Source organism: Oratosquilla oratoria, chromosome 40 (assembly GCF_046742065.1).
Source record: "Oratosquilla oratoria isolate Oo_2021 chromosome 40, ASM4674206v1, whole genome shotgun sequence".
Taxonomy (NCBI): Eukaryota; Metazoa; Arthropoda; class Malacostraca; order Stomatopoda; family Squillidae; genus Oratosquilla; species Oratosquilla oratoria.
The window spans coordinates 32,119,427-32,131,806 of record NC_134816.1 but is presented as its reverse complement, the minus strand read 5'-3'; positions in this window follow the sequence as shown (position 1 = coordinate 32,131,806).

The following is a 12,380-nucleotide window of genomic DNA, read 5'->3' as shown; positions in this document are numbered from 1 at the left end:
TGTTATGCAATAGCCATATTTTCTGTGGAGGGGGTGTATTCCTGAACAAAATGAATCTTAGTTTACATACTGGATTTGTTACATTATATCTAAATATCACGCAGTTAATCAACCTTATTCCACTGCACTTAAAGTATACCTAGCTTTTTTGTTCAGCCTTGTCCTTCTCCCGACTTCTTTAGTATAGATGGGCGAGCAAACAGACATCCGTTGGTGCATTCAAATATAATTCCATTTCGAAAAAAACGAAAGTCGACCGAAATTATACTAATCAAATACCTTGAGGTCCGTAATAAAGTACCGACGAGTACCTAAAGTGTATTGTTTGTACTTAGTGTACAAATTTGTGTACTATTATCGACAACGATATGTTCAAAGGTAAGGAGACGCGTTCACCGCGTCGAATATACAAGGCAGAGCACGACAAAAAATCCTTACACATCGTAAAGATTACGTGAACTAAAGAAATATCCCGACGTTACTTTATTATGACACCAAGAAAGAAAGAAATTGATGTGTCGAACATTGACGTCGAGGCAGGCAAATATAGAACTGGAACGCTCCTCCTGTACCTTTATGTTGGGATAAAATCAAGCATTGACAGTCTGCCAAGTGTAGAGTAACCAAGGTTCTATCCTCCGGTTTAACAAATGGGATTTGTCGGCATTAGTGTACGGGTTGTGTGTGAGCCTCCCAGTGCATGTGCCACAGTTATTAGAGAAAAAAAAATCGAAAGGACAAGCGAGCAGGTTCACTAAATCATACAATATTTTAAAATGCACAGCTAAAATATCATTACATTATGTCTGTTTACCCTGAGCCACTGGATATATGAACACAAGCTCTTCGAAACCTTGGAACGACTAACCTTGAAGTAGGTCTGAGCACGAAACCTGGAATTTTCCCTCCCTTTACACCTATGCAGCACTAACATACAATCACAATCGTCAGGTAAACAGATGTGCAGCTTTACAGTTTCTGGAGGTTGTGTCGTTGTCTGTGTGATTTGTCCACGTACTGTGACGACGGGAGAGATGCTCCAGCCGAAGTTCAATGCAGAATATGGCGAGATTCGAATTTAAAAATCGAAGACAACACGAACACGCGCAGCTTTCCGAGGATAAATAATTATTTAGCCTCAACGGTACATTTTATTATCTCACCTTCCTTTCGATAATTATATCTTGTGATGTTTTTCTAGTTACGGTTGAATTATGGAGCTAAAGGCGATAACACGGGGTCTCGTTCAAATTAAAGCCTATTTCATTCACCGTGCTCTTCCGATGGAGGAAAACTTTTTGGGCATATGACGAAATAAAGTCTAATCGATGGTGTTCTTATCGATTAATGTCGCCGAATAAAAGGCCTATTTCAGGAGTGAATTTTTTTTTATTTTTCATAATACAGTACAATATCCCTGCTTCAAAAATTAATTAAAGCACAACAAACCAATTATTCATAAGTAAAATTCAGTGACCGACAAAAAATACAATCACGATCCAATTCCTCTCGCCACTATATCAGCAGGCAGCTGTTGTCTGTTGAAGTAGCGTCATGATACCATCCCCGGAGGAAAATTTGAATTATCATTGGTACTGTGCAATGTCGCACGTTTGTTTGTTTGATTGTTTGTTTGTTTGTTTGTTTTTGTGAATCACGATGTTTATTAGTTCAAGTTGTTCGATTCCGATTTTAATTCTAAACAGTTGTTTTTTATTATTTAGGCTACTGTTTACCTGTTTGTTTATTATTTAACTTTACGTATTTATTTATCATTATTTATATTTGTTACTATTTTATTTGTCAGTCTCGTTCGTGATGACATGGAATTAAAAGTAAAAAGTTAATGTGGTTAAAAATATATATATATATATATATATATATATATATTTTTTTTTAACCACATTAACTTTTTACTTTTAATTCCATGTCATCACGAACGAGACTGACAATGCGCTCGTCGGAGACATATACGGAAACTGATCCGAAATGAAGCCAAGGGCTCGAACCTCAGCTACAGACGTATCAAAGTAACAGTGACTAACCACTGCGCCATCGAGTAAAATGTAAGATGTGTACAATTTCTTATATTTGTATGTTCGAGCCACATACATATACACGAATTTTGTGCTCAACCCACCCCTGCTATGATGGTGCAATGGTAGTGTGTGCGCGTGGGCAAATGTTATTCACACACACTGAATGGTCCCCAGTGCAGATTTTTTTTTTTCAACCACATTTACTTTTTACTTTTAATTCCATGTCATCAGGAACGAGACTGACAATGCCCTCGTCGGAGACATATACGGAAACTGATACGAAACGAAGGCAAGGGCTCGAACTTCAGCTACAGACGTATCAAAGTAACAGTGACTAACCACTGCGCCATCAAGAAAGATATTAGTTGAGTACAATTTCTTATATTTGTATGTTCGAGCCACATACATATACACGAATTTTGTGCTCAACCCACCCCTGCTATGATGGTGCAATGGTAGTAAAAAGTTAATGTGGTTGAAAAAAAAAATTAAGATCTGCACTGGGGACCATTCAGTGTGTGTGAATAACACTTGCCCACGCGCACACTCTACCATTGCACCATCATAGCAGGGGTGGGTTGAGCACAAAATTCGTGTATATGTATGTGGCTCAAACATACAAATATAAGAAATTGTACTTTACATATACTTCTCTTGATGGCGCAGTGGTTAGTCACTGTTACTTTGATACGTCTGTAGCTGCGCTTCGAGCCCTTGGCTTCGTTTCGCATCAGTTTCCGTATATGTCTCCTACGAGCGCATGGTCAGTCTCGTTCGTGATGACATGGAATTAAAAGTAAAAAGTTAATGTGGTTAAAAAAAATAAGATCTGCACAGGGGACCATTCAGTGTGTGTGAATAGCATTTGCCCACGCGCACACACTACCATTGCACCATCATAGCAGGGGTGGGTTGAGCACAAAATTCGTGTATATGTATGTGGCTCGAACATACAAATATAAGAAATTGTACTGAACTTATAACGCTCTTGATGGCACAGTGGATAGTCACTGTTACTTTGATACGTCTATAGCTGAGGTTCGAGCCCTTGGCTTCGTTTCGTATCAGTTTCCGTATATGTCTCCTACGAGCGCATTGTCAGTCTCGTTCGTGATGACATGGAATGAAAAATAAAAAGTTAATGTGGTTGAAAAAAAAAATTAAGATCTGCACTGGGGGCCATTCAGTGTGTGTGAATATATATGGAACAAAAGGTCTCTTGTCAGCATGATCCTCCTTTGTTGATGATCATTTTGTCAGTCCACCAATTACGTTATAAACAGGAACACTAAATTTTAATGTTTTAATGCAGCATTCTATATATCACTATTATCAAAATGCAGACCATAGCTCGTGCATACATACAAAAGAATGTCCAGTGAATGGCATACTGTTAACAAACTATAGAGTTATCAAACAAAAATGCTAGACTCTCACAAGACAGCAGTGAAAATAGCGTGCTGAACTTCAAAATAACTCAGTTATTTATAAACAAATATCACATCTATGATATGATTACATAAATTGGGTTGACCGTAAACTATTGGTATTTTTCATTAAATTTCGATTAAGCAATTTTTTCAAAACTTGTGTAATTTTGCAAGCCTGGTTTGAAATAATTTGGATATCTTTTTCTTGATTAACAGTACACATCTATAAAACCAAAATTGTAAGTGAGTACGGGGATTTGACTTCAATATTTTATCCATTTTCTTCACAAGACGTGCAACAGCACGAGGATTACCGTAATGTAAAATTGTCTTCGAAAAAAGTTCGCATTAGGAGTTATTTTGTTTTGTTTTGCCGACTGCCTATTCCTTCTTTATTCATACTTTACTCCGTGGGCAACAAGGACATTTACATAAATTTATGACTGATTTATGTACTCTTAAAATGACGCAATTTTTTTTTCACACCCCAGAAATGAGGAACATAATACATATTCCCTTGTGGTCGGCAGCTACGTGAGAGCAGACAACAAATGCATTTCATAAACGCTACAAACTGGGTACGTGATAGTTCCTCACGAAATATGCTTGTGGGCTAAAATGCACCTCACAGTTGTACAGATTAATTTATGAATTTCGATCATCATGACTATACGTAAGAATATTTCTGCTTTAGTATATTATCATGATGTCAGTAAGGTTCGCTGTACCAGGCGACGGATGCTCAAAACTCATTGTAACCTACTAGGTCGTGGAGATTGTAACTCGTTATTACTTGGATATTAATTACTTTATTTCCCGTCACTTCACCGTGTCGCACTGTGACGTCATATCGAGACGCGACTCTTTCTTGCCCTTTTCCCAAAGGTCATATAGCGACACAAGTCATTAATAACAACAACCCTAGTCACATATTCAAAAATAGCTAGTTGACAGGGCGGTAGGTGTAAATAATAAAAATAGGTAAGTAAACTATAAGAAAATAATATGGTATAAACAGTTTGCGTGCTTGTTGTTATGTTTAATTTGTTTTTAGCGTGCTATTTGTTTACTTATTTATTCTTATTTAGCAAGTTCCGCTCCGCCAAGATGGTGCTGTATAGCAAATCACAGCGAATTTTTCATTTAATATCTTCCTGTCATAACATAAAAAACAGATAGGCCTTCACCTTCCTTTTAAAACTCTTAATGTCTTTAATTTAATATAAAGAGGAAGATTGTTATAAGATATTGAGGTAGCAGACTTAAATGAGAAAATAGCAGCATTTGATGAAAAAAAAATTCATACAATATAAGTGACATGAAGATGAATAAAGTATTCTATTACTAGAATGGAATAAAAAAAAATGTGGGATGATACTGAAGAAATTAACTATATCAACTTTAAAAAACGTCATTATCGTAAGTATTACAAGCTTGCATCTGTGTCACGGTTAGTGATCCCCAAACTTGCAACACAACGAGTACCCCACCCGGAGTGTTAATGTGACACTAAACGGGTTTTTAACACCTTTGGCAAATGCGATGGCACACTGTACACATGGTGGGGCGGGGAGAGTTCCTCAACGCGTCCGATAAATATGGTAACAATACTATTTTTCTATTGCCCAGATACCAAGCGGTTTTTTTTTTTTTTTTTTTTTTTTTTTTTTTTTTTTTTTTTTTTTTTTTTTTTTTTTTTTTTTTTTTTTTTTTTAGTTGTGCATCCAGTACAATATCTCACTAAATAGCCATACCGATAACTATTCACACGACTCTTGTTTACATCTTAGTGGAAAAACGACAAACAGTCAGTAGTCCTCACTTCCGGTCCTAGCCTCTTCTCTGCCCACGACATTTGACCTCTGAGCCCCCCCCCCCCAAGGGAATCGCTCGTGGGGCCCCAGGATGACTAACATGTGTCAGGGTCTGCCACGTAAAGCACCACAAAGCCCCTTTGAAGGAACTCACGTGCGATACCCGCCTCATACCCTCCATCTACGTGAGTCAGCGGCCTGAGAACGTTTTTGCGTCAGATTTCCCTCGCCTCACACTTGACCTTATGCCAATTAGGAGCACGGGTCATGACCTGCCCGTGTACATAATAGATGGAACGACACCGAAGATTCAGATCGCCTCGGAGTATCATACGTGCGCCTGGCTTGCTGCTCCTGCTTTCTCACCTCCTCCCCCCTCCTCGCAAGCAGATCGCCTGTAGACACAACTTGAAATACAGTCGTCACCTCCCTCGCCGTCTCACCTACCCCCCACTGACGCCCAACATTCATTGCTAGATAAAACTAACTCTCTTTTCATCAAAGTTTGCCTTCAACCAGCCTAACATTTGGCTGCCCAACGGGGGGCAAGACCAACCTAATATTAGGCTGCCCAACGTGGGGCAAGGCCAACCTAATATTTGGCTGCCCAACGTGGGGCAAGACCAGCCTAACATTTGGCTGCCCAACGTGGGGCAAGACCAGCCTAACATTTGGCTGTCCTACGTGGGGGTAAGACAAGCGTAACAATGGCAATAAAAGCAGCTACTTTTATCATATGTATTAATTCACAATTTTATAAATTCACACGAGAGACAAATGAGGCGTATTCTCACTTTTCAGGCTACAAGCAAATCTGATGCCAAGCCCTGGGCTAGCGGGAAAATTCGTGCGGGCGGTTCTCCCAACATACTGGTACATAAAATTACATTCATTATAATAATCGACAATACAATCAATAATGAAATTAATGTTCAACAATACATATAATAATTGATAATACAATGAGGGAAAATATACAACTCCCAATTGAGCAATACGTAAGTATAATATACAACACAATGGTACGATGCTACAGCAATACCAAACCAACACATTAATATTTGAAAAATCTGGTGACCCAAATACGAAAAATTAACTAAAACAAATGAATCTATTTTCCCTAAAAAAAAACGTAGACTCAGAGATAACTTGATACAGGTCTTTAAAATTCTAAATGGAAATGACATCAAAAGTGACAAAATTTTCGCATTGAATGACAATCAGACAAGAAACAATGGTCTCAAACTGTCCGGAAATATATTCAATTTGGAAGTGGGTAGAAACAACTTCGTCAACCGTGTAGTTAATGAATGGAATAAACTTCCTGCAGAGGCAGTGCAATGTAGTTCAGTTCAAAGCTTTAAGAATAATTTAGATAAACACCTAAGCAAGATACTGTAATGATTATCATTTATTTTATATAATTTGTTTTTGTTTTGTTATAATTTGCCTGATCCTCATTTATTATTAGTTATGTCAATTTATTATTATTTACTATTTACCTGTTTGTTTATTATTTAACTATACCTATGCATTTATTTATGTATTTTATTTGTTATATACATTATTATAGTTTTTACTTATTCATTTATTATTATTATGATTTTTTCGCATCCGACCTAGATAATATGGACCAAAAGGTACATTCGATAATAAAATAAGATATATTAGAAAATATCGAAATTGAAATACAATTTGTTAGATTCACGTTTTCTGATATGTAAAGGGGGTTTTGATGAGCAAAAATTCACGTGGAATATCATAAGATGTTGAAATGAATGTGTTCTTATTTGATAAGCGATTTCTAAATCGGATAAGTATGTTAGCCACTTATTTTGCCAAATGCAGCGATGAGGACATTTTCTTAATATCTGAAGAAATAACATATAAAATGTTTACTAGATTCTTGAGAGCAGTTGTCGTGTTCTCTATAATATTGTGAGCAATTATACCATTATAACTGATAGTAGGAATGCAGTGATCAGTATTATTTTTGAGTGGAAATTAGAATTGTCTTAAAGAATACATAGTGAATGAATTCACTTAGCAACAGATAGAAAAGTACCAATAAGACTCTAGTGGCCTAGCGAAAGGGTACGAAAAATCCTCGCAATAAACTGGTGACGTCTTTATTCCCAGAACCGGATTCACGACTTGACAGAAGGCGACGACAAATTCAAAACAAACAAACGTCGCCTGACGTCTTGCGCGGCGAAACGAGTTTTGCTCTTTTCAGTGAACAACATTCGAGTCGACGTTGAGTAAATATGAAATTTTACATATAAATACACATGTAGATAAATAAACAAATTAATAAATAATAATACAGACAAATAAAATTACATAGTAAGACAGAATCTATGCAACAGAGGCGTGTTTTTGTTATTTGTGTTATTGCTAAAGTTGATTTCGGAAACTTCGTTTCATAAAATAATCTTTGTCGATAACAGTTCATAATTGTTATTATATGAATATACAATGTTACGACTGAGATCCAGTGAAAGATATCAAAGTAGATATCCACTTTCTTACCTGACGCCTTGTAAGGTAATCCCTGTCAGTTAGCAAGCCTTGTCCCAACGATTTTTCTCCATTCCTCTCTATTTTGATATATTTCCTCTTGTTCAACTAAATGCAGATATTCACCTCTTCTTTCCAACGCTTCCCCTTTTGGTCTTAGCTTCTATGTCGCTTGGCAACCTTTCTAGGTACATTTGCATTAGATGTCCGTACCACCTAAGTCTGTTTCTACGATTCCTATAATACGTTATTCCAAATTCCTCCCTTATTTGCGTATTTCTGATTCTGTCCATTTTTCGTCATCTCTATTATACTTCTAAGCATTTTCGAGTAGATATAAACAATTAACTAAGATGAAGAGGAAATCAAATGAGTGTTGATAAGGTGAGAAGCAAGTGCGTGCCTTTATCATGGTCTTGGATCACGTGTTAGACTCGTGATCGACAGCTATTTCCCTCCCAGAAGAGAGCTCAGAGCTCATATATGACCGATCTATGGGTAATGCTGTAACCTGACACGCACACACACACACAACTGCCCGCCCACGAGAGTTGGAGTAACGATTCACAGCGCAGTGGCGGCCGGGAACTCTACCACTGCGCCACGAGTGTATGTACGTATGTATGTATTATGTATGTTTGTGGATGTGTGTGAGTATGCGTGTGTGTGAATGCGTGTATTTACTTGTATTCACTTGTATTCACTTGGTCTTTGGATCACGTGTTGGACTCGTGATCGACAGCTATTTCCCTCCTGGAAGAGAGCTCAGAGCTCGTAGGTCCGATCTATGGGTAATGCTATGACCTTGCACACACACACACCCCCAACTCCCCGCCCACGAGAGTTGGAGTAACACCCCTCAGCGCTGCGATGCTGATATTATTTCAGCCCCGGGCGAGAGTCGAACCCGGACCTCCGTAGAATGTATATAGAAAGGTACGTATGTATGTATGTGATTCACCACGGTCTTGAATCACGTGTTCGACTCGTGATCGACAGCCATTACCTTCCCAAATGAGAGCTCATATATGGTCTGATCTATGGGTTATGCTGACCTCACGCTCAAACACGCGGGAAAGTACACGCGCGCGCGCACGCACACACACACACGTATGTGTGTATGTATGTATGTAGTATATATATATATATATATATATATATATATATATATGTGTGTGTGTGTGTGTGTGTGTGTGTGTGTGTGTGTGTGTATGTGTATATGTATGCGTGTATGTATGTATGTATGTATGTATATGGTAAAGACATACACATACATAATTATGTATGTATGTATGCATGTACCCTCAAAAGGGGAAGGTCACGTTAGGTCATCATTTTCGTAATAGCTGCTAATATGACCTGCCCTTACCTGACCTTACCTGACCCTTCCTCCCCCTACCCTCTCCCCCTCCCCTCTCCCACCAGAAAGGAACAATTTTCGTGGGATTCTGTCCCATACTCTCTATTTACTATACCTTCTTTAAATTAATAAATTTCCTTATTATCCAGTCACGTTTGTTACATTTAAATCCATGTATTGTTTCAGTTTGTGGCTGCGCGTGTGTGTGCGTGCGTGCGTGTGTACGTGTTCATGTTGTTGAATCCATTTATTTGTATTGTGGACAAGCTGCACCCGCATCACTCAAGGCAGCTTGTGGCCGGGCGAGTCTGTGCACTTCGTGTACTTGTGTACGGGTGTGGTATACTTGTATATCTTATAAGTTATACACACATGCTAGGTATGATCACAAATAAGAGAATAGGAAACGGGACCCAACGAGCATTGCACCTTTCATGTATACTACAATTAGGTAAACACACACACACACATATATACATACATCTTATCACAAACGCGACTGAAAGCAAATTAATAAAAATGTAAATTGTTAATAATTATGCAAATAAACAAATTCACAATTGAATGGATAAATGAATATACAAACAAATAAATAAAATATTATATATTAATGAAAAACCATGATAAAGTCGTCGATGCACGATGCAGGACTGGAAGAATCCGGCTCAATGTGTCTCCACCCAAAACGTCTCCAATGCCCAAGAAGTCTTCATGAAGTCCGTTTCCATATTCTATTTTCTGACTCTAATTCTTGAGATATGGAATGAAACTAAGTAACTCAATATATTTTAAGAATCTTAAATGTTACTTTATTTTCTGATTTTATAGCCTGTATCATAACAATAATGCGTATAACTGTGCTCTAGTCGACAGACTGTTTCAGAAGACAAAACAGGTTCGAATTTAATATATAATTATTCCAAGTAATAGTATACAAACCAAGGGATGAGAACAAAGAGAAAAATAATTATTCTACAAACAATGTGATAGGAAGGGTAATAAGGCAAATCATGCTGAATACATGACCAACTAAATATTTTATTGCTGAATTTGGGTGTAACAGTGAAAGAATTTAGGGTGGAGCTGGGTTGAACTCTGCACAAGAAATAGAGCGAACATTTGAATATATGAACACAAATTTCAAGGTGTAAATAAGGAACATTAAATCATACAGCTGCCTCCATAAAGTTGTAAATAAAATATATCGACATTATAACCGTCAACAGAAAATGGAACCAATATGATTGAAAACAAAATATAATTGACTGGGGTGAAATTTTCGCGATTGTGCGTGGCTAGGAGGATATCATATTTAAACAAAAATCGTTGTGTTGAAACTTATGGAAGTGATTATGCTTTGAATCTCTCCCTTCCTTGACATTAAATTTTAATTGTCGCCTATTATCATTAAACCTTTGTCGCTTAATGGCACACTAATTGCCTTCGCTTATTGTATCTTAATTTTCTGTGCGTATGAATGTGCATACATGTCATGTATATGCACACACAAATATATATATATATATATATATATATATATATATATATATATATATATATATATATATACACAAGCCAAATTACCTGCACGTTGCTGCGAGTTCATGAATAATCCTACATAACCGTACCCCACCAAACTACTCTTAATCCTAACCAAAATATTTTTAATGAAATATAGTTACCCAATTACCTGGGGTAATATGGGGTTCTATCTCCAAAACCCTAGGAGGAGTTCTTGAACAAACAAATAAACAAACAGACAGATAGACAGACAAATGAAAGATAGTAATCCAAGTATCTTGGGTTATAATGTTTCAGAATATATATATGGTTACAAGGGTCTATCTGCAAAAACCTAGGAGGAGTTCGTGAATAATCTCTAACTTAACCATACCCCACCTAACTTTAACCCTTAACCCTAACCAAAATATTTTTCTTAAATGAAATATAGTTATCCAAGTACCTGGAGTGATAGGGTATCAGAATATATATGGTTATGGGGGTCTATCTCCAAAACCCTAGGAGGAGTTCGTGAACAAACAAACGGGCAGACAGACAGAAGCTACTACTTCATTATAGTATATATATATATATATATATATATATATATATATATATATATATATATATATATATATATATATATAAACACACACACGAGACAACGCGCTAAAGAGGATGACGGCGCATATAAACCTGTTCTTTTCTTCTCTCATATTTGAAGTTTTTCTCTCGTCAGACAGTTCCATTCAGCCATGATAACAATAGTAATAATAATAAAAATGATGATAATGATAATAAAATAATAATAAAAATGATGATAATAATAAGATAATAATAATGATAACGATAATAGTAATAATAATAATGATGATAATAATAATAATACTAATAATAATAATAATAATAATAATAATAATAATAATAATATAATTTTAATAGTAATAATAATAATGATAACAGTAATAATAGTAATAATAATAGTAATAACAATAATAATGATAATAATAATAATAATAATAATAATAATAATAATAATAGTAACATTAGTAAGTAGACAGAGAATAGAAATCCCTTCGAGCAGCGTCAATTCACACGTATCTCTTGCCTACTTCCTTTCCTGCTCAACAGACATCTATCCATCTCATCCTCGGTCGTCCACTCAAGTGCACTCCACGCACCTTTGCCTTCCACACCTCTTTTTGCTAATCTTTCTTAACTCATTCTCTCCATGTGCCCAAACCATTCAAATGATCTTTCATCAGCCTTGTCTCCCAACTCCTCCTCACCTCCTTATTTCTAATTCTATCATCGCAACCCGACGATAACTCCCAAACAAATTTAAACTTCTTTTTGCTTAAATTCCAATTCTCCGCCCCAGACAATGTCGTAGACACAATCACTCTTTCGTGTAATCTTCTGAAGGACGAAGTTTGGAGGACGAAATTTGGAGGACGACATTTGGAGGCCAATGTCTAGGGGGTGAAGTTTAGAGGGCGAGATTTTGATGTCGAAGTTTGGAGGACGAGATTTGTAGGTCGGAGTTTGGAGGGCGGGATTTGTAGGTGAAAGATTGGAGGACGAGCTTTGGAGGTCGTAGAGGGCGATATTTGGAGGACCGTTGTATTCGTGGCATTAATTGCTAGACAATGGCTTGGTTGATTGTCGTTGTCCTCCTCCAAGGTTACAACTTCTTGCCCTCGACCAGTCTACTCTC